The following is a 22373-nucleotide window of genomic DNA, read 5'->3' as shown; positions in this document are numbered from 1 at the left end:
AACATTGAAGCACAGGGCAACTAAAGGCCACATTTCCAAAGGTATTTAGGCACCTAGTGAGATGTTCAAAAGTGCTTAGAAGGTTAGGTGCTTTGTGAACCCCATTAGATGCCTAGCTGCATCTTTGGGTGCCTAAAAATCTTTTAAACTTTGTCCCTAAGGCACTGGCCTGAGGTCCTACAGGAAGTCCATGGGGACATAAAACACAGGACTCTCAGGTCTAGCTCCCTATCCACTGGTACAGCCTCTCTCTCTGCTTCATGCTGCAAAAAAAGGGGGACTCTGACAGATGGGAGCAAAACCAAGAAGGCCAGTTCTCTCTGAAAGTCTAGCAAACGGCCCCAGGCAATTGGGAAGGATGTCATGGTTGACAGCATGAAAAGCGGCACAGAGGTCAGGAAGGATGAAGAAAGAGAGGGACAAGAGTCAGATGAGAGGAGATCACTTAACCCCCCAGGGTGGTAGTTTCTGCCTCCTGCTGGGTTGTAGAGCAATAGCTGCTGTGCAATCTTACATTTGAACTGAAAACCATTTTCATTTGTCATTTTTCGTTCTGAGTTTTAGAAAAGGAAGGCATGAGAAAGTGCCGTAGGAGTATCAGATGTTTTTATGCCTCAACTTCTTAGGGTTCCAGCTGTATTCAGGCCAATTCCAGAACAAAGAATAGAAACTGCATCCACAGAGTCCATAAAATTGACAATTGTCATGATTTTTATTATTTGCTGGCACCATCTGTGTGCTCAGCTCTGTTCACAACATACCAGAAAACATAGCCCCTGAGCCAACAAGTATAAAATATGTACCTCTGAATAAGATGGTTCAGATATTTAACTATGAAGCGTATAGTTCTTGAGCACGTTAATATCTATGAACGGAAGTGCTGACGGCAATAGAAGTTTTACCGGATTAAGCACTGCAAGATTTGACCCTCCAACTTTTCTCAAGAGGGACAGCTGCCCAGAACTCCTGTGCTTGTTTATTTTCCTTTCCTGCCTGCAGTGGCCCTGATATACCTCAGAAAATTCAATTTTTTCTCAGCTTTAAAAAGTGGAATTTTCCGAGTGTTTGATTTTAAATATTCTCCTGTGAGAAGCACAACTCAATCACCGTAGTGTTGTGTTTAAGAGTTTATGGAAAGAAACTAGCCTTAAAACAGAAGTGAAAAGCAGCGTTGCCCACTCTCATGATTTTGTCATGAGTCTCACGATAATTATTGTTTTCCTGAAAGCCTGGAGTTAAGTGGCTATGTGATGATTTCAGCCTTCATTCTTAAACAAAATGAAGTTTCTAGCCCTCGTGGCTGTGCAGAAAGCTTTAAAATGTGACCCCAGTGCACCCTAAAGGCTCAAAAAGCAGAAGGGAAATAAAAAACACCAAGTCTATCATTTTTCATATAATCTCATGATTTTTAAGCCAATCTGATGATTTCTGTGGAGCCTGACTCAGGATTTTTGAACATTTGGGGTTGGCAATACTGTGAAAGTGATTTGAAAGAGTCAGTTTCACTCGTTTAAAGTCAGTTTCTAGTCTATTATTCGTAATATGGTATCACCCCTAGAGCCCCAGGTAAGTGCAGCATAAACTCACGGGGCCTTGTCTTAGTAGGATGTTTCCAAAAGTTAAAAGAGCTATTCCAGGCTTAGTGAACTGCAAAGAGTAAGTAGCCTAAATGATCAAAAGTAATCTAGATTTTTCTACAATTGTTTCAATTGTTATACTGAAGAGTTTGTAACAAAGTAAGAACATGCATTTAAATTTTAAACCTAACCAGTGTCTCTTAAGTGATTTAACACAAGATGTCAGAACATGTTAGTATTAGAGTTGAGTGGGTCTAACATTAATTAAATTTTCTTTCTTTATATAGGAATTAGATACAGTGCTCATGTCAGTTATTTTCTAAGTTATCTGTAAAAAAACCCCTAGTTTTCAGGTGCCTAAGTAGCCCCTGGAATCACGGTTAAAGTTACCCCCCCCCGATCTTGGGCCTTTACAGGGTTGAAGTGCAGGTTACCAAATCATCATCATCCATCCTCAGCTCCCCCTCTGCCAATTATGACTTCAAATAACTGTGATCCAAAAGAAATCTGGAGGTTATAAGCAAGAAACATATATCATACAGGTTGGATTAAAACCACTGACAACACAAAATACTCTTTTATGCTACAATTGTGTAAAGTTTTAGTAGACTTCCTTAAACTTGAGGAATCAAGTAAAATATTAATACATGAATCACACTTATTCTTCTATGCAAAAGATCCTTTCCCTAGAGGTTATGACATAACAATACTGTCATTCAAGAGTCCATCTCAGAATGGGGTTTCGCAGCTGGATGTATAATAAGTTCTTGTTATGCATCTGGCTGATTGAGCTGAGCTTGATTATTTTTCCCTTCATTTCATACCTTCGGTGTCCGTTATCCCCATTTCTAGTTTTGAGGCAGCACAGGGTGTCTACATTTTAATGCTAAATGTAAAAAAAAAAACCCATCAGCAACATGCCGATAAGCTAGGAGAAAAACACTGTGCAGCAACAGATCCTGTGTTTACCTTTTAGGTTTACACCAGGCACAGAACTCCAAGTCCATTAAGACGGGTCCTATCCTTTTTTTCCTCAACCAAATAAATGTTGTTAGGCTTCAGACTTAGTGATTATACAGTACATGGATACTGGAGAAGCAGCAGCTGAAGCTACAGAAATCACATTACAAAAGGTACAGAATGAGGGTTTGCTGGAGGAATAAGTTAATGCCCAATTAATATCAGTTTTTTAGCACTGAAGGACTAGACAGTAGTATTCATCTCCAGGACATCTGAAGCCAGTTCAAGCAGTTCAGAGATTGTTTGGTATCATATCTTATGCTATAGAAGTGTCCATATAATTAACATTAGATAATGTGTTGTGAAGTGAGGAGTTATTTAACTGTAGGATGTGTTCTGGTGGTGGGTTGGTTTTTTTTGAGATCTGCATAAAACATTACAAGTTAGTGAAGGTTTACAATCTATAATGCATTTGGTTTCATATGTTTTTAACCACATCTGGTAAAGAGTATGCTCCTGAATATTCCCATTATTGAAAATGGTAGAAGAAATACTTGAAATAAGCCAAAACTGTCTACAATCAGCATGTTCCCCCCCCCCCCCCCAACAACGTCTGTAAAATCAACAAACTGATGCCAAAATATGCACCAAAAGTGGCAAATGCATGGCGTGGTCACCTAACAGCTGCTTCCCCGAGACTAATAGGTCATATGAAGATGCTATGTTAATTAACCTTTTAAAAATATAACCAAAAACAAAACAAAAGAAACAAACAAAAACACATTTAAGTGGACTACCAATAGTATGTCAGATTTGAATAAAGAGGTTTTTGAAATCCTGAATCAACAGCTCAATCATTTGTTTGTCTATAGCTTGCTTCTGTCATCAATTTACTTTGGAACTGCACAATGTGTGTGAGACTTTTTGTTGCTGTTAAAGTTAAGAAAATCCACTTTAAAAATATCAGCATGTGAAAAAACAGAATGCAAATCTGTTGAAGAATGAGCATTTTGCTTCAGGAGAGTATTTAAAAAGTTAGGAACAAAGCCAAATTTTGCCCCAGGGAGGCAGCAGTCCACCAGTTTTTCTTCTATAAGAAATTTTAAGAAAGCTTCTTAAATATGGAAATGGATCCTAACAAATCTTTCAGGTCTTTTGGCTCTTGGTGTTCAGCTGCTGTCATATCCAACTAATATTACAATGGAAAGCTAAACAGCCATGCTTAACTATATGATACATTCACAAACTCAGAAAAGGCTAGAATGAAAAAGTCTATACCAACTCAGCTTCAAGTCTCTGGTATTCTATAGCATATTATACACACGCTCTCACCGCGCCCCCCTCCCCCCCCCCGCATTAGGGATGCAAAGTACAGCACTAAAAAGTAATGAAATGCCAGTATTAAGGTTGTCCATGCAACCTTAATTTGGCCCCTTTGTGAATATGCATTATGAGAGAGTCTAATTTCATGATAACCATGTTTTCACAAGATCTCAGCCTCATTCAGTGCACGGTATGGACAGCGCTCAATGAATGGGTACGTAATCAGTATATCTTTCTATCTTCAGTCAATGTATGGATTCATGCCTTATATATTGCACACCATCCAAACACTGCACTGAATATAGAATTATTAATTTCCTCATTTTCTATGGTACTCATTTTAGTTCTCTACAAACACTTAATTTAGCTTCACTACATCCATTTAAGGCAAGGTGATGTTACCTCCATTTACACATGGGAAATTGGCACAAATTAAAGCCAAATTTGTCAAAAGTGGCAACTAATTTTAGGTGTCCGCTTTGAGATATCTAAGGCTTCATTTTTCTGAGTAGTCAGCATTTTAATCAGAGCTGAGCTCCCACTGAGTTCAATTGCAATTGTGAGTGCTCAACACTTCTGCAAATCAGATGCCAGAGGTCTCAAATAGGGTGCCTGGAAAAGGAAGCACACACCAAGGTCACCTTGAAAATTTTGGCTTAAATGACTTGCCCAGCATCCCATAGGAACTCTGTGGCAGAGGCTGGGATAGAATCCAATTCTCCAGAGCATCACAACTGTTTTAACCATCTTTTCTCTTCCTATATTTCCCAGATTAATTCACTATACACCTTCTAACCTCTGCAACAGATGGGGTCCTACAGACAACAGCCTCCTTCACTACATTAATTTGAATCACATCAGAGCCCAGTCCATCCTTTGCACTGAATCAGTCAGTGGTCCTGTAGAAAAAACAGCACTTGATCATGAATTCAGTCTGTATCATAATGCACACTCACAAAGGGACTAAATTAAGGTCGCACAGGTAATCCTTATTCAAGCATTTCCAAACTTTTGAACGCTTGACTTCGGCAACCGTAAGTCCTTTAAGGTATTTTGTAATGTAATTTTCTAAGATTTTTAAAAAATTAAACATATGATGAGCCCTGCTGCTAGCCCCACCCCAAGCTTCTGACTGTCCACCACTCTCCCAGGCTCTTGCCTCATCCCCCTACATCTGCTCCTGTCCATGTTTCCCGTACTCAAAAGCATAGAGTTGCTAGAGCTTCTCAACAAAACAGTTGTACATTTTTGTTTGTTTTTTTTGTTTTGTTTTAATGTGGACAAAACATCATATTTCTGCTTCGCCTCAATCTGAGAAACAGCTAAACCATTTTAGCTGACTTTTTACCCCCGTCCCCCCCCCCAAAAAAACTCAGCCTGAGGCAGACACTTAGCGTGAAAAATTTCAGACCAAACAATTAAAGTTGGCAAAGTTATTAGCGACTAAAAACAGGATCTTTATAATGGAACATGTGGGCAGCCTTAACAATAGGCATTGCTAGCTGCACTGCCTGTGTGTGAATTTTCTGGCTTCTGTAAAAAAATTGTATTTTCTCTTTTAGAGGCACTGTTCACTTCTGTGCAGAAACGTTCTCACCTTACTATACGAGCAATAACTTTTACACTTAATAACTAACTTTTCCCTTCCATCCGAGGACAACAGTGCACTTCATGAAGACCAGGGAATTTAGCTTTAAAAGGTCCTCTGGGATAGGAAAAGATTACTATTCCCATTGTATAGATGAGAAAACTGAGGCACAGAGATGTAAAGTGACTTGCCTCTGGCTATACAGAAATTCCATGGCAAACTTTAGAATAATAGAACCCAGATCTCTTAACCCCCAATCTTGTTCTTTTTCCTTATTTGTCCCTGTACATTACATCCTCTATAAATTTCTCACTGTAATTAGTACAGTTAAATACATATATAAATTTATCACAGTATCCAAAACTCAAAGCCAGCAATTACTTAATATGATGAACATATTTACAATTACCACATTGTTATATAAGAGAAGATATTATGAGACTAGTAATATGAAATAAATATACATTACTTATTTTTCCTGAACCATTTGTTTCCAAATCTGCAACCTATATCTAGAGTTTAGTCAGTATTTTGAAGTTCCACTTCTAAAACAGAGTATTGGGAAGTAGGGTACAGATTCTATGCAATCATTAAAAATACATAATCAGAATGAGTGAAATCTAATGAGGTGACATTTAGAGACGCGTATAAACAATTTTCCCATGTATCTCTTTCATGTACCTAGATAAAAATAAAATGTACATTTTACATGATAAAATTATTTGGAACAGGAAACAATGAAGTTCATTATAAAGCATTTATGACTCAGAGCATTGTCAGGTTCCATACAATGCTGTCCATAGAGAAAAAAATAGAGCGTCATACAGAGGATATAAAGGTTCAATTATGTTGTAGTCAGTCCTGTTTGATTTGTACTTGATTTATCTGCACATTAGGTTAGTGTACTTGAATATGTACTATATATGGTAATCAGTCTTACAAAATCCACTCTCTGCACCACTGATTTAGTAACCTGAAGTTGTTTTTTTTAATAAATCCAGAAAAAAAAGTTTTGTAAACTGACGTGGATTAATCATATTTTACTGACAGTAAAGGTATATTAACCTTTAAAATTGAAATGAAGGGGATAACTGAAATCTTTATAACAGCAAGTGAGGTGTGCAGCCAGCCAATGTATACTTTGCGGTGTTGTGTACTGTATTACAGTTATACCCAGCTACAGCAGGGTAATTTTTTCCACCTATGTCATATTGTATTTCTTTGAGTTTCGATATCTTGACAAAGATTATATTAATTTCAAAGACAAAACTGATTGTCACATTTTTTTCCTATGACATCTGTGTTATAGCAATTCTATAGGAATGAGGAATTCTTTACTAAGATTCAATTGACTTACCAGCTTTCTCCATGGCTACTTGGTGTCAAATTCCATGAACTTTGTGGACTCTGCAAGCTAATGCTAACTCAAGGGAGTAGCCTCATGCTGCAAGTCCTACAATAACACATTAGATTTCCCGCACAAACCCAAGAGCAAAATCTAAAATTTTGCTGAGCCTTCTATGCATTCACAAATTTTAAATAAACAAAGGCAGCACAAATGAGAGTCCTTTGCCATGCTTGGCAGGACAAACCAGCCACAAAGAAAAGTAATTCCTGGATAAAGAGATAAACTAAAGATGACAGTGGTAACACCAATTAGCCTGTACAACAAAAGAAAATAAATGAAGCTGATTTGTGATGAATGCATTAAAAATCCATCACTGTGCGAAGATTTTTAAAATTTAAGAATCTGCTCCTGTAAACCCTCATTCATCTCAGCTGTCCATTTAAATCACAGGAACACTACTTAGCTCTTCTATAGCTCTCAATCAGTATATATCAAGGCACTGTACAAAGATGTCGGTATCATTATCCCTTTATACAGATCAGGTGAAGAGAAGGGAAGTATTTTGCCCAATGTCAGGTACCAGGTGAGTGGCACAGCTCAGAACCCAGGTCTTCCAGGGACTAATCTAGAGAACAGGCCTATGAACTTTGAAAAAGAGAAATGGAAAAAAAAATGTCTATGCATTGTCTGGTCAACGCGTAGAATATTACAATTTACCATATCAGATGACAATTGTATCTCAAGAAGAATTCATATCTGGACGCAACCTTGTGACCAACTTGGTGAAGGTGGATCCTTATTTCTGCATACTGCCCAATTGGCTCACTGGAGATGCAGGATCATGCCTCCAAGCAACACGTTGTGGGATCAGGGCCTTAATTAACAGAGCATGCTGCTTTTCCCCTGGGACTCAGTCAATGCACCTTCAGACTAGTTTTGTTTTCCAATCAAGAAATGTCCATCAAATATGAAAACCACCAAACAACATCTTGTTTCACTTTTGTAGGTATTGGTAAAAAAAAAAAAAAAAAAAAAAAAGATTGGTGTATCTAATACAGCAAATACTGTAATACTAAGAGCGTATCTGTTGGCTACTCTGTGACTGGAAGTATGTTCACGTGAGGGAATAAAGACCCCCTTCCTTTATGCCCCTGTGCACACTGCCTGGAATTTGGGTCTGGCTATGCAGGAATAAGCAGGCACATACTACTGAAGCAGGAGTGGTGGAGGGATGGGTGGAGCCTTGACTCCATTCTTGTTTTCTCTCTCTCTCTCTCACACACTCACACACTCACACACACACACAGAGAGAGAGAGAGTTGACATGATAGATATGGTATGGGCCAGCAGCAAATTATTACCCCCGAGAGCAAAGGGAATTGGGTCTCTGAGGGGTGTGCCTAAGCCATAATGCTTCCTGGAGCTCCTGCTGGGGCAGAAGGCATGCAATTATATATTACCCCTTAGCTAGGGCAGGAGCTAGAGGCACAATGTCTCTTCACATAATTAATACCAAGCAATGAAATCTCTAAATTGCACTGCTGTCACAAGTATCCGAAAGATATCCTGCCTTAGTTGAGGGGTCAAATATAGTCCCTTCATCCAATATATGACATGGCTGTAATCACAGAGGCACCTTAGATATTCTTATATCCCCATGTCAATGTAACGATCTGAGGGTGCAAGTCCAGAACCCAAGGCTCTGGAGGACCCTGATCTTCAACACTCTTTCACTGTCACCAAGGGAGACAGACGAAGCAGCACCACACTAATCCTGGAAGGTCAGGCCCCACCGGAAATCCTACTGGCTTGGGGTTGCCAGTTTGTCTCACACCCCACAACTTGAGCCAGACAGTGACCCAGGTGGATGGTTCAAGCAATTGTGCAGATTATCTGTTGCTGCATCGGGCCCCATTCTTTGCCCATCTCCTATGATCACAGCCAACCCTGTTCCTGCTCCACTCCCATCCTGTTCTCGGTTCCTGCTTTCTCGGCTTGTTTCCAGTTTCTGCCCTGCTTCTGGCTCTGTGCCGGATCCTTGCCTCATCTCTGGTTCTTGCTCTACACCTTGCGCCTAACCATCAGCTCCAGTTTTGGCTCTGACTCTTGGCTGCAGCTCTCACCCTTGGCTCGACTTCTGACTCTGGGTCTTCGGTACTGCCCTAACTACTAGACCTGACAGTCACTGCTCCAACCCTTAGGCCAGACCAACTACATCTCAGTTCCTAAAAGTCAATGGCTCTAAATGAGCCATCATTGTCCTTTGACTTGTCTATTCTTGTTTTGATATATAATTTTCTTATTACAAGGCTGGACTTACTAGTGGTGCCACCTACAAGTTAGGTCACTGGGTCCCAGTTGTTCCTCCCCTCCAACATCCCTTACTAGCAATTACACAGTTATTGTGGAGGTCCCCCTTTTGGTAGATAGTGACTTGGCTCTTTGACCATGTCACCAATTGACTCCGCCCTCTTCTGAAATAGTAGAATCTAACATCCCCACAAAAGAAAATTCTTTAGCCCAGCTACAGGCCCCTGTGGGTTGCAGACCCTTACCTCATGGCTTACAGTGTCTCTGTTCCCCCTGATCTCTGGGGTGGGATGGGAGAAGGCATTTTTGTCACCTTCCCACAAGGACAGTTGGTAAGGGTGCCCAAGCCTTCCTTCACCACTGGGCTCCAACTTGGGGCCTTATAAGAGGCACGGAGGTCAAACACCCTGGGTACTTTGGGGCTGCCTCCATGGGCCACTTCCTACTACTTACTTTCCCAGTCCAGAGATTTTAAACTGGCCTGTCTCTCACCTACTTCTGGACCTTAGAACAGATGTATGTATTCTTGATGTATAATGCAAAACCTCCTCCTTTTTTACCCTGCAGAATGATCCACCAGAAGTTAGACTGAAGCATTTCCTAGTCCTAGGGAAAGGCTAGGGCCTGGGGTAGCTCCACTTGCAGACTTCTTGCCTTCAGCCAGGACTCCTACTGTACCTTATTTAGGAGCTTCCAAGATAGGTCCCATCTTGTCTGCCCCACCCTCCCTTCTGAGCTGTCGGTCTCTCTTTAAAGCTCCTACTCCAACTGGAGCAGGCTCTGCAGGTGTGGCAGGATGGAGCCACCTGGGCCCAGAACTGCTTCTCAACTCCTTCTCTCCCAGTGAGAGCTTTATACATCCTATCACATACTCCAACAATTGTATTGTTCTTCAGCATTATTACCCTAGGATAGTTACTATTATTTTGCCCATATTACTGTCAAAGTTAAAGTGACACATTTAACTTTAAAAAAAAAGAATCACACCTCTGTCAAAAAAGGTTACTTAGTATTGTAAAGAGGTGAGACAATGATTTGGTGAATGTACCTCATATAAAATGGAAAAGGCCTAAGTGTACTTAATCATGTATTTAATGGATCATATATAGACACATCTATTACATACTAGCTAGTAATATACATAAGCAAGTGCATAATCAATATAAATGTAGGCCTAGTTTAGTTTGGTTCATCAAACCTTTGAATAACCCTGTTTTGGAAAGAGTGCCTAACAACATTTTTGGCTTACTAAGTATCCTGTTATTTCACTTCTTGGAACATCCCTGATTAGGGAATGAGGTTCCAAAGATGAGGATGAGGTAACAATGAGAGATTCTGATGAGCCAGCCAAATACAATCAGGATAAATAAATAAAGTTCCCAAAGCCCAAATAGTCCCTGTCAAATATTAAGATGGATACTTTTGTATAAAACAAACAGTGTACTGAGACTTAAGTCTTTGCCTGTGTTTGAGTACAGCCTTGACTGTATATACTCAGCTAGATTATTGGCTGATCACCCTCTACTGATAACTTGGTGGGGCTCTTCGTACTTATGCTGAAATAAACCTGTTCCTTGGATCTGAGCTCTGGAGTTAGCAGTGATTTTTTGTCTGGTAGAACAAGCAGTTACTCTCTGCTTTGCTTGGTTTGTAAGGTAACCTATGGGCCGGAAAACATCCTTACAGTTACAAGTAACACTAATATTACTGTAAATGAAAAAATTAGAGGAAAATATTTCCCCTTCTTAAAAATGTGTTTACTTTGTGAACCTGCCAACATTCTGTACACAGTCAGCAGTTTCAATGTTTTTTCTGTATAGTTTTTATCTCCTCTTTTTTGTGTGGCCCTGTCACGTGGCAACAGGAAAAAGAAAAAATATTTTTAAAAACAGGGAACTGAAATCATCAAGCCACATCATTTAGCAGGTGCCCAGGGAAAGGAGTAGCTCTTTAATTCATGTTTTGAAAATGATTAGATTTCAACTGAACAGCATTACTTTATGTGCCCTTGCAGTGTAATCTCATGCCGCTAAGTATAAGGAGATTCCTTTCTTGTTGCTTCTGATATCTAAGTTATATTCACCTCCTGTTGAAAGTCTGAACTTTTTTTCCCTTTGCTTTTTTCCCAAGCTTCTTTTAATATCACACAAATTTTTCCATAATTGAAAAAATAATGTTCTAATATATCACCATTAGGTTTTCTGATTTGGATCACTGGGTCAAAACAAAGTTCAAAGTCTCAGGCAAAATATTGCTATTATCACTGAAAAATGGCAGTTTCTCTCTTCTCTTCTCCTCCTCACCTCATCCCTGTTGCCCTTCTACTTTTAGCTCCTTTCTTTGTTGCCCATGGAAGACAGTGTAAATGTGAAATATTTAAGCTGAAACCACAAAATATTAGCTTTTAATAAAAACAGCAAATATACTTGAAATTTTAAATAGCAAGTATGAAATGTGCCAACAGATAATTTTACAAATACCATTTTTCAAAGTGTACAGATAAGAATAGACTAGGGCTGGGGGAATTGGAGGTTGACTATGATAAACCTTGATTGCTGTCCAATGTGCTGAAATTATTCATACAATAGTAAATGTTAGTTTAGAATTTGGCAGATTTACAATAAATGAAGCTTCATAAAATAGGCAGGAAAAAAATACCCACAACAAAATCACCAACTAAGTGATAGGAAGCTGCAGGTCATATTGGTAGCTTCCACTGCAAAAAAAACGCACATACCACACTTCTGTGTTTAAATCATTGTACTTGAAAGAGATAATGCATTAGATATATAGACAAACTTTTCAATTCCAAGCTCAGGGGACTAGACCTGTACCTCCCATTATTAGTAATAGAAGTTGCAGTTCTAAACTGCAGTGTATAGAAGTGGAAGTTTACTCCAGAGATTTCTTCTGCTCTAAGAATAAATATCCCAGATGAGCTCCACTCAAGGGATCTTTGAAGAATTGTAAATTAACTGTAAGAGAAACACTAAGCTGGAAAAGTCTGTGTCCCCTTAGGCAAAAGGGACCTGATTCAAAACTGTCTTGCACCTTATATAGTCATCAACATCTGTGCAAAGAGGTATTCAATCCTACCAAATCAAATTATGGTGTTTCACACACACTTGGATAGGTGTAAATGATGACAAGGTGCAAGGCAGTAAAGAATCAGATCTGATTTCTACAGTGGAGAGGATAGAACCCCAGACGACAAAACAAGAGAGTGTGATTTTCCCTTTCATTTACATATGGTAAGGTGTTTAATAAAATGTGATCAATTAATTGTTTGCCTTGCAAATTTTTCACTTACAGATATTTTTCTGTAAGTCTTAAAATGCTTTTAGTACATTATCATTATCAATTTGTTTAGTGCTGATAATGTGCTCAGCACTATATAGTACACAAAATAAAGTCTTCTCCTGACTGAAATATCTTACAGTCTAGGAAATAGCTACATAGAAGAAGGGACACTCTGGAAGATCCAGAAGTGAGGATCATGTAGTATGTTTTGAGGGGTTGTGGGTATTTTTTAAATTATTTATAAATGTGCACCTTGTGGGATTCTCAGAAGCTGATATTTAATTAATTGCGTGATTGAAATTAGCCACTTTGCCAGTGCTGAAACAGTTGCCTTTAACCAGAACTGGATTTTGGGATTTACTAAACCTGCCACTGAAGCAGGCAGTTGCTTCTTGGTAAGAGCCCCAGATCTGAGACCAATCCCAAAGTGAGTCTTCGAATGCAGGGGTTGGTGCTGACTGAACATTACAATGAAGATAAGGCTGTGCCTACCCTTTCTAGAAAAAGCACCTGCAAACATAGGGAATGGGGCTGGCAGAAAATGGAGAAGGGATTGAACAGAGTGAAAGCCACCAGAAATAATCTTACCAGCGAGCCAGTCCTTAATTTGAAAAACCTCTTTTACCCCTCCCCCCCTTTACTCTGGTTTCTCTGGGACATTCCTGTGTTCTAGCTACACTTTCCACCCTCACAAAATATCAGGATGTACTAGGTTTGAGTCGTTACTTCAAGAATCCCTTATATTGTTGGTACATCATTCAACACTGAAGAGGTTAAAAAAAAATACATACATAATTGCTATCTATATAATTTCCCACTTCTAATGGGAAAGCTTCAATTTATGCAATTAAATAATAGAAAAGACTTTAAAGTGATATTCTTGCTAAAGTCATGAAAAGCCTTTCACCATTTCTGTAGCAAACAAACACCTGGACTCAAACCTTTCAGTTTATTCCCAAAGCTCAAGTCTATTGTTTCCATAACACAGCTGTTTACAATGGGGAAGCACTGTAGATAGCATAGACAGCAGATGACAAGCCTTCCAATGACTAGAACTGAACCCAATCAAACCAGCTCCACTCAAGAACCAGATTTATGAACTAAAACAGTGTTTGGTGGAGACCTCAACTATGCCCTTGCCTAGACCTTGTTCAGGCCATAATCAAGCACCTCTCTGAAGCTCAAGTGAATGAAAGTGCATGGTCCAATACAAACAAAAACATATTTATTAGCTAAAGAGGGGGAAAAGTTCCCACCATTTATTAGCAAAACAAGTATTTGTTGTACATATTTGGACAAGCAAACTTTTCCTTTTATTGTTGTTCCTACCATTGACCAATTTATAGTGTTTTTCAGGCAAAACACTGAAGTACACTATATCTCCAACTAAACATGAAAATACCAGTTGATCTTAAAACTATTTAAAATATCAGATAAATGTTAAAGTGAAATCTAAATGAAAGTAAATCCAAAGTAAAGCTTTCTTCCTAATTTTTTAACTCAGACTGAACAAACCCACTTCAAGCAAGTGCTACTGGGAGTTCCAGAGCTATCGGGAGTTATAACTACAGGCTTACTCCACAAGGCTTGCAGTAGCAAGAAATATGCCTCAGCAGATTTTAAACACTGGCTATGAAGGTAAGAAAGAAGAAGGCTAGTAAGATATGGGATCTAGAGCTTCAAATTGTGTATCAGTGAGACGTGCAATTTTAAAATCAAAACTCTTATTTGACAGAGCCAATACATGGTAACTCAAATTGCTGAAATGTGCTACTATCACCTTCTTTTTCATAAGGAGCTTGACTGTCATACCTGGCAGCCACTGTACCTGGCATTTATGTAGTCTTATCAGGCAAAGCAGCCAGTGAGGAATTGTTATAGTTCTACAGCAAGCTAATAAAAGCACAGCAAGCAATCTCCTATTTCCTTGCTGCTAGCTGGGGAACTATTTGCTATTCAAAGGAATATCACACAGCAACAAGGAGCCTAAAAAGGGGTTAGAAGAAAAAAGAGCAACGTTTTCTTTTTTTTGGTTTCATGAAATTTGCTGACATCCAGGCCCACAGAACTGACCAACACTGTACTAATACTAAGATTGCAGGACATGAGTCAGACCGTTTAAATGATAGGTTTCTTCTAGAATTAAGATGCTTTGTAAAGATAAATCCCCAAGTACTTCACAAACTAATTTATAAATTATACATAGGGATCATTTTAAATACAAGAAGTGACTGTAACTTAGCTACATAAAACTACATAAAATTTTGGTTAAGAAATGGAGAATAGCTTACAATTGTAGCTACAGGTGGAATTCAATGTAACAATATAATTATTGAAATTGGAATTTGGCCAAGAAAATTGAGCTAACTCTGACTCTTGGGAGAAGTACCATACAACAACAGTAGATGTCAGATCATCGGTTCTATATCTTATCCAAAAAATGGCACCTCCAGCAGTATAGAATGTTCTACACCAGGCTGGAGCCTTTGCTCACTACAGACTAAAAAGAAATAGTGTTACCTAAAGTTGCCAACACCATTTTCTGCAAGCCTAGTTGGTATGTTTGAGGACTTTTGCTCTATCTTCTGTTAGATAAATATCACTATCTTTTCAGGTGTTTGTGATTTTGTAACCCTCGAACAGCTGGTCTACAAAGACCATAAAAACCCCAATGCTTCTGGTAACTAATTTGTATGGGTTAGCAGGCAATAAATGTAGGAAGGCAACAAGACTGCCTGTGAATTACACAGATACCAGCACTGGGAACAGAATTTAAGAACGTCAACAACAACACAAGCATCTGCCATCTGAACTGAAAAATAATTTCATTAACTTTTAGTAGTAGTAGGTCTTTTGTCTTCTTGCCCACATGATACAAGATGACAATCATTAACAATTAAGCAGGCCTGATTCCATCCAGCAGAGGGGAAGACCATGGTACTCTGATATCTCATATTTTTATTAGCATCTGCTTAACTGCATCCACAATTCTCAATAAGTTCACTTATGCATATTAGCAGTTGCTCTGATTTTCCCCTTTCGTAGTGATTAAAATAGCTGTTACACTTAATTACATATGTAAGTAAAACTGTGCTCCTTCTCATCTTAAAAAAATACATTTAAACATCATTTTAATATTGCAAATGAGACAAAAATATGGATTTTTTTCTCAGTATATATATGTATGATTTTATTTTTACTACTGTACTTGTTTTCATTAATGCTGTAAATAGCATTTGACAGGTTTCAGGTACGAAATAGTTCTGTATGTTGTTCACAATTAACAGTGAAAATACTATACAGATGCACATCACCATGTCACTTGCAGCTAAATATATGCAACTTTTCAAACTTTATCATTGTATTTATTTTAAGAAATCTTCCTGTTTATTTGTGTAATTGTAGCTTATGTAAAGGTAACCCGATTTATGTCTATGAAGAACATTCAGCTACCAGCATGCTCTTCGCAAAGCAGGTCAATAATGTCTAAGCTATTTATGAGCTTTAAGGTAAATGTTAGCAGTTACTCTAGCTTGGCATTTCAAATAAATGTTAGCAGTTACTCTAGGTTGGCATTTGCAATCACCATTAGATGTCATCTTGATTTCTCACTTGAACAGAAGAGATCAATTTAGAAAAATAGTATATGCTTTTACACTAAACTGATGAAAAACATTTCAATAACAGACTTATTAGAATACAATTCTCTTTTACTATACTGATATAGACTTTATAGAAAACATAACCTAGTCAAATCCAAACACCATACTGTGTCTGGCTCACTATGGGCCAACTCTACCCCTGCTAATGTGCAAGGCCTAAAAAGCTGCAGATCTGTCACCTGCTCCTACATACAAGATTATATGGCGTGGGAGAGGGGAGAGGCATTGATGGGACACAAATGGGGACTCAACATCCCCTTTGCACCACAGAATGTATGTGCTGATATATTCCATAATAAACCATGGAAGAGATATGGTGCTTATACATGTGGACGCACATATAGCACATAAAGCTGGAAGATTCTCCTGGCCTTGGGAAATGTAGTGCACAGCTGTTGTAGTAGCTCCTGTAACAGCTATTTCTCCATGCCTTAAGTGCATGGGATTGGCCATCAGAAAGAGGATGTGAAAATCCCTGGCTGACAGAACGGTCCCTTTGAGGAGTCTTCAGACTACTTGCTTCTCAAATTGCTTCTCATAACAATATCAGTGCCCCATGGCCTCAGGATCGGGATAGGAGCGCAAAAGTGGTCCAAAGCCATGTCTGTCCTCCACTTTCCTCCTGAACTGCAGTGTGTATAAAGAATGGACCTAGCTTTTTGTGATTATATTTTATGTAGAACCTTACTTTTATCCATGACTTACAATAATACACAGTGAGACAAGCTGGTCAGAAAATGTGTTATGTAGTTAAAAAAAAGTTGAGCATCTTTGAATTGCACCCACATTTTTACTCCCACAAAGAAATTGCACATTGCACTCTCAAGAGGCAGGCCACTTTGCAAACATACCCTTATATGTGCATACTGTGTTGGTACTCCCAACATTTCTAGAATATCTATGTGTTTTAGGGATTTAAATAATCCTGCACTTAATGATATTTTTGAGAATGTGTCTTAGTATTAGTCAATCATCTGTCTTAAAAGTGCAAAAGTCTTTACCGAAATAAACCATTTGGGGGAAGGGCTCCCAGGAGAGTGTCTAAAAACACTAAGCAGTGCCGGGTCTTGAACTTAGCATAGTTTTGAGGTCATTCTGTTGACTCAAGCAGTATACACCTACCTTCATACTACACCACAACGTGAGGCTAGTAACACTCCTTCACTGCAGCCAGCTATGTGAATAGACAGGGATTGAAAAATCTCTCTGTAATCTCCAATGCTGCCCATTGGGGAAACCAAGGGAGTTCCCTACTAACCATTTGTTAGAGGACATACACCTTTTACCTCCACATGGTAGCTAGGGACTATGGAGCATCTTTCAGATCTTACTCAGGGAAGGAGAGGGAGCATTTCTCCGTTCTACTGTACTAGCATTATGCTTTTTCCACCCCAAAAGATCTTTCTAATGGCTTGAGGAAAATAGCTCTCATAAGAAACTTTCCCCTCAAATAAAAAACACAACCTGCTTGTGGAAAAGGAGGGGAAGCAGCTACTTAGAGGCCTCTAAAGATCCAGGGGAAACAGAGGGTATCAGTGTACCTCATGAGCCTAGCAGGAGGGGAAGGCTGCTTCTGGAGACAGAAATAAGATGTGGGGTGGGATGAGATGGAGGAAGGTTTCTACAGGTGAGAGTGGGAGAGAACAGAGGATAAAGAGAGAGAACAGCTATGAGGATAAAGGACTGTTTCTGTGAGCCCACACATCAGAACACTTTGGCACAATGCTGGTGAACCTCGTCAGATAAACACAAACACAGAAGCATCCATGTGAACAGTTTGAATTGCCCTGTTCCAGGGCCTTCAGCTCTGGAAAGACACATCTCTATCACTTGATCTAAAGGAAAATCTCCATTAACTGTTAGTAGTATTAGGTCTTTTATCCTGTGTAAATTGCGACCATGGGATAGAGAGATGACCACACACTGGAACAGATCAGATATGTTGTCCACCAGAGGGCAGTTTTGCATATGCATTTTAATAAGTAATCTGCAACAGGCACAATTTAAAAAAAAAAAAAAAAGTAAAAACTAATCCAACTTTTTTTAACCTAATAAATTCTCCAAACCAGTCTGCTCTTCCCAACTATGCATCTGTATGAAAATCCTGCAAATGTTTGTATTCAGAGGTATCTGATTCTTTCCAAAAATGATTTGATTTACTCCTTTACAAGACAAAAAAACACCCATGGTGGAGTATAAGACAATTCCACTGATTCTAATAAACTCTGTGTGGGATATTAAACAAATGTGTTATTCTGTCAAAAATAATTTAAATCAAAATTAGAGAAAGCCATTTTATTCTAGGTATCATTTTACATTTTCATATATAAAGTCTTAATTTGAACACTTTACACTTGAATCTTTATCACTCTTATGGAAAAATTTAAAATTTATTCCAAGTGCACGAAACACTAGGCATTATCAAATCTGATTAGCACAGTGCATTTAGAAAAAATATATATTTTCTTCACTTCTAGGGAAGGACATTGTCAAGGATATTCTTAGCCGAAAATCAGAAAACAATGACTACTACATTTGTCTTAACCCAATTACCAGACTGAAAGAGTGTCTCAGTCTAAAATCAGCCAATAAATCAACCAATATTTTCCACCATCACACAGGAACTGTAGAAACGTCAATCGTCTGTTGGTCTCTAAAATGATTTATTGAAAACTAAGTCATACAAAATGACTAAAAAAGAGGTTGTAAACACCACTGCTCTTTAGAAAGGCAGTGAACTTTATTACTCTTCTCCCAGTTAATGCTTAAAATATTCTCATTTGTTTTCTCCACAGCCACACTTGTTTTCCAGATAGAAAGATTAACATCCAGAACAGAAAAATGTTTGTTAAAGATTAATTGGGAATATATACCAGGCAAAAAATGTTTAAGAGGGCTGGGCAGCCTTAGCTGCTACAGTATTTACTTCTGATACCCTCTCAGCTTCTCTTTGTTTTGTAAGGTGTCTAGCTATTTTAAGCTAGAATTTCTGCTGCCCACCCACAAAACACTTTTCAAAACTTAGAAACAATTCTGTAGATTTTTACATTTTTTGTGCATTTTTTCATTATACCAAGAATTTTCTCTTAAATAGGTGAAACCTGATTATTAATACTGGTGAAATAATATTTGCTGCTTTTTAATCATCTTTTTCATGAAAGGCAGGGGACAATGGATGAAAAACAAAACAAACTGATGCATTTTAAATGAAAATGTAGACTAGTTTGTAGACTATAGAACTTGTGCCTATATTTAATACAGGGAGTATGTGCATATTAGTGAGACAGACTTTTAGCATTAACCTATTTACTGTGTTTTCCTTGAAAGAAAGAATTTTTCTAAGCTATTCTTTGTTGTCCAAAAACCATGAACAAGAAACTCAAATGTTCAAACTGCCTTAACATCTGAAAATCTGAACATGTATAAGGAATAATATGAATTGTCTTTCAGTGCTAGTGGGCTATATCTCTCTCATAAAAGATTTAAACACAGAGGTATTTAAATGAAATGCAACAAAAAAAATGCTATTGGCACTGCAATTCGCAAGCTCCTCTTTCAGCAATAATTCCTAAACATTTATCATCCTTTTTCCCTCATAATTTAAAGATGCATTTGAGTATGATATTACTAATTATCATAGGAATTCCATTTCAGTCTACTAAGCATGCTGTGACCATGGACAGTGCTGGTCTAAAGCTACGGCACAGTACATCCTGCTGAGCAGACAGCAATACTAGCTACCATGGACTTGGCTTTTCTTATTGTAGAAAATCAAACCTTCCTCTTACCTCGACTTCCTTGTTCTTCTCTTTGTTTCTGCCCATTGAACTTCTCCCATTGCTGGCAGTCTCCCGCGCTGGGACTACAGAAATCTGTTGGAGGGGCATTTTGACAATGCTGCAGGTTGCCAATACCTGATTGGATGCCTTATATCTTCACTCCCCCTGAGTAGCCCACCTGTATAATTGTTCATATCCTTGCTTTGCCAAGCTCAGTTTCTAAATAAAAAGGGGAAAATATTAGAGACACTGTAGCACAAGCCAGAGTAAAAAGTAAAGCAAAAAAGTAAAGCAAACCACATTTGGGAAAGAAAAAAAAACTGCACCACATAATAATCCAGAGAGTTTTGCATTCTCAGACAGACGAGTTACTGCAAGTAATAACTATTCTGCCTTGTCACTGGAGCACCCCTTTTTCCCCTCTAGAGCATTGTGGGAGACAATTCAATTTCTATGCTACCTAATAACTGTCATGGAAACCAGTCTCACAGGCCCTTATTAGCAACTGCCTCCCTTTAATGGCACAGACTCCCACATTTGCAGCGGCTGCCACTTCTGTTTTTGTTTCCCGACTGATTCCACAGGAGTCCACAAAGCACCCAGAGACACTGCATCGAGCTGACTAGCTAAATAAGCATAAGTCTGAAAGGCTTAGTGTCTTATTTTGGAGCCAAATCTCCTCCTTGAAAAGCACGGATAGCTTGCTGTGTCCTTCAAGCGTCTACAATAATCTGCTTAGGTCAAAGAATCTACCTTGAAATGAAGAGTAGCAGTGAGCGAATGAGGTGTAAAAAGGAAGACAAGACTGGGAGCAATTGCAAATGTGCCTTTCAATGGCTGGTAGTAAGTAGTTAACCCTTTCCTACACCTTGCTTTCTCAGAGGCAGTACCAGAAGCAAGCTCAGCAGGATAAGTCAAAGGCACAGAGCAAAACACACATGAGCGTTTTACAATTTCACATGCATTCTGAACTATAATTTGCCTAAGTTTATCACATCCAATAGCTGCCGCCCCTCAAGTTCAAGAAACAAAACCTAAGGAACTGTTTTCCCCCCCCTCTTTAAACTACAAAACAATAGACGCCATCACAGGTGCCATATTACACAAAAGGGTATGGAAAGTAAAGCTGTTCTTCAAAATGTTTCCGTTTTAAGAGTGTTTTGTTGCACATATTTATTTTTAAACTTTTTTTTTAAACTTCTTAAGGTATAAGAAACAACTGGCATAAAACTGGAACAACATGAAGATAAAAGGCTCTTATAGCAGTCCGATTGGAAGGCATACATATCTGTTACATCCTTTCTGCGGCAACTGCATGTGCAGGGGAGACAGATTTATACTAATTACAAACAAAGTCTATTTGCTCTCACATATTTCCTTTAAACTTTTAATTCCTTTATTGGATTTTCCACTTCTATTTACATCCACTTCACATATCTGACATTTTAAAATTAATTTGAAAAACTTTGACAGCAAAATACATACATCATCAAAGCGGGATTTTTTCTGAACTTTGAACATAAACTAGAAAAATGCTGGGGTTTAAGCAAAGCACAACTAGAAACAGTTTACCAAAACAGTTCTATAAGCTGATCAAGTACTTCAATGGCATTCTGAGACAATACTGTATACCATATTGTTGTGCTTAGTTTATTCATATTAAGTAATAGTGTTATCTAAGGTTAACAAAATCCTTATTAGCCTGTCGAAAGTTTTAAGCCTTAAACTATCTTCCTGCTCTTAAAATCTACAGGATTAGAAAGCTCTGAATCTAGGTCTGCTTTGTCATGATAGTCATTCACCTCTTTCTTAAAGCAATGGCAGAACTTTATTATTTGGATGAGGGATCTGAAAATGAACTTTCCAGTAAAGAGCAGAGTCCACATCTGCTTCTTAAAGTAAAAAATGCCAGCTTCACCTTTGATGCAGTACCATTAATTCTTCATTTTAAAGAATCTGTATTGAGATTCAAGTCAGAGATTGCTAGGTTAACCAATAATCCATTTAAGCCCATCCAGGTCTCTCTAGTTAGCCAGAAAAAAGAGCTTACAGGTCATGACAAGCAGTTCTTTATAAGCTTGACTACTTTTTTTCCCCCCCTCAAGTCAACCTATTTAGTTTATTAATCCCCAGTTTATTCTAAAACAGAAAGTCATTCTAAATCAAGGCAGATACCTTTTATAGGCACAGGTTAGTTGCTTTACTGCAACTACAATACACCACATCCTCCTCTTTTCCTGAAATGTAAATGACAGATTTTAGGATGTGATATCATACCCTTTCAGTGACTGTCCCATTAATAAGAGGAAGACTATTGTGACTTCTTTGCCATGTGTGCTGTTGTGGGATATAGAGCTGAGGTTCTATCCCAAATCACAATCCTTTGGTCCAACCTGGCTTTCTCATTATGTACAGTATTTCTTCACAGTTTGAAAATGTAATATTTTAAAATACATCAAATATTTATTTCTGAAAACACTCCTTGATCTCTGAACACCAATACCCTATTGAAACATTCCCTTAGAA

At 38.3% G+C, this 22373-nt stretch overlaps 1 protein-coding gene across 2 annotated transcripts in view; it reads right to left on the bottom strand.

The window, feature by feature from the left end:
* The window catches only part of MARCHF1 (membrane associated ring-CH-type finger 1), a 256179-nt gene extending 236200 nt beyond the window's left edge, over positions 1-19979 (bottom strand). For both annotated transcript variants that reach the window (XM_067551796.1, XM_067551797.1), the window contains exon 1: positions 19857-19979. The gene's annotated coding sequence lies outside the window, so the exon portion shown is untranslated. The remainder of the gene's footprint in view (positions 1-19856) is intronic.
* Positions 19980-22373: the final 2394 nt, after the last annotated feature.

This window comes from Emydura macquarii, unplaced genomic scaffold (genome assembly GCF_026122565.2).
Source record: "Emydura macquarii macquarii isolate MOO-44397 ecotype Brisbane River unplaced genomic scaffold, CSIRO-AGI_Emac_v2 contig_1363, whole genome shotgun sequence".
NCBI classification, from domain to species: domain Eukaryota; kingdom Metazoa; phylum Chordata; order Testudines; family Chelidae; genus Emydura; species Emydura macquarii.
Note: the sequence above shows the minus strand (reverse complement) of the source record. Positions and strands in the feature narration are given on the sequence as shown.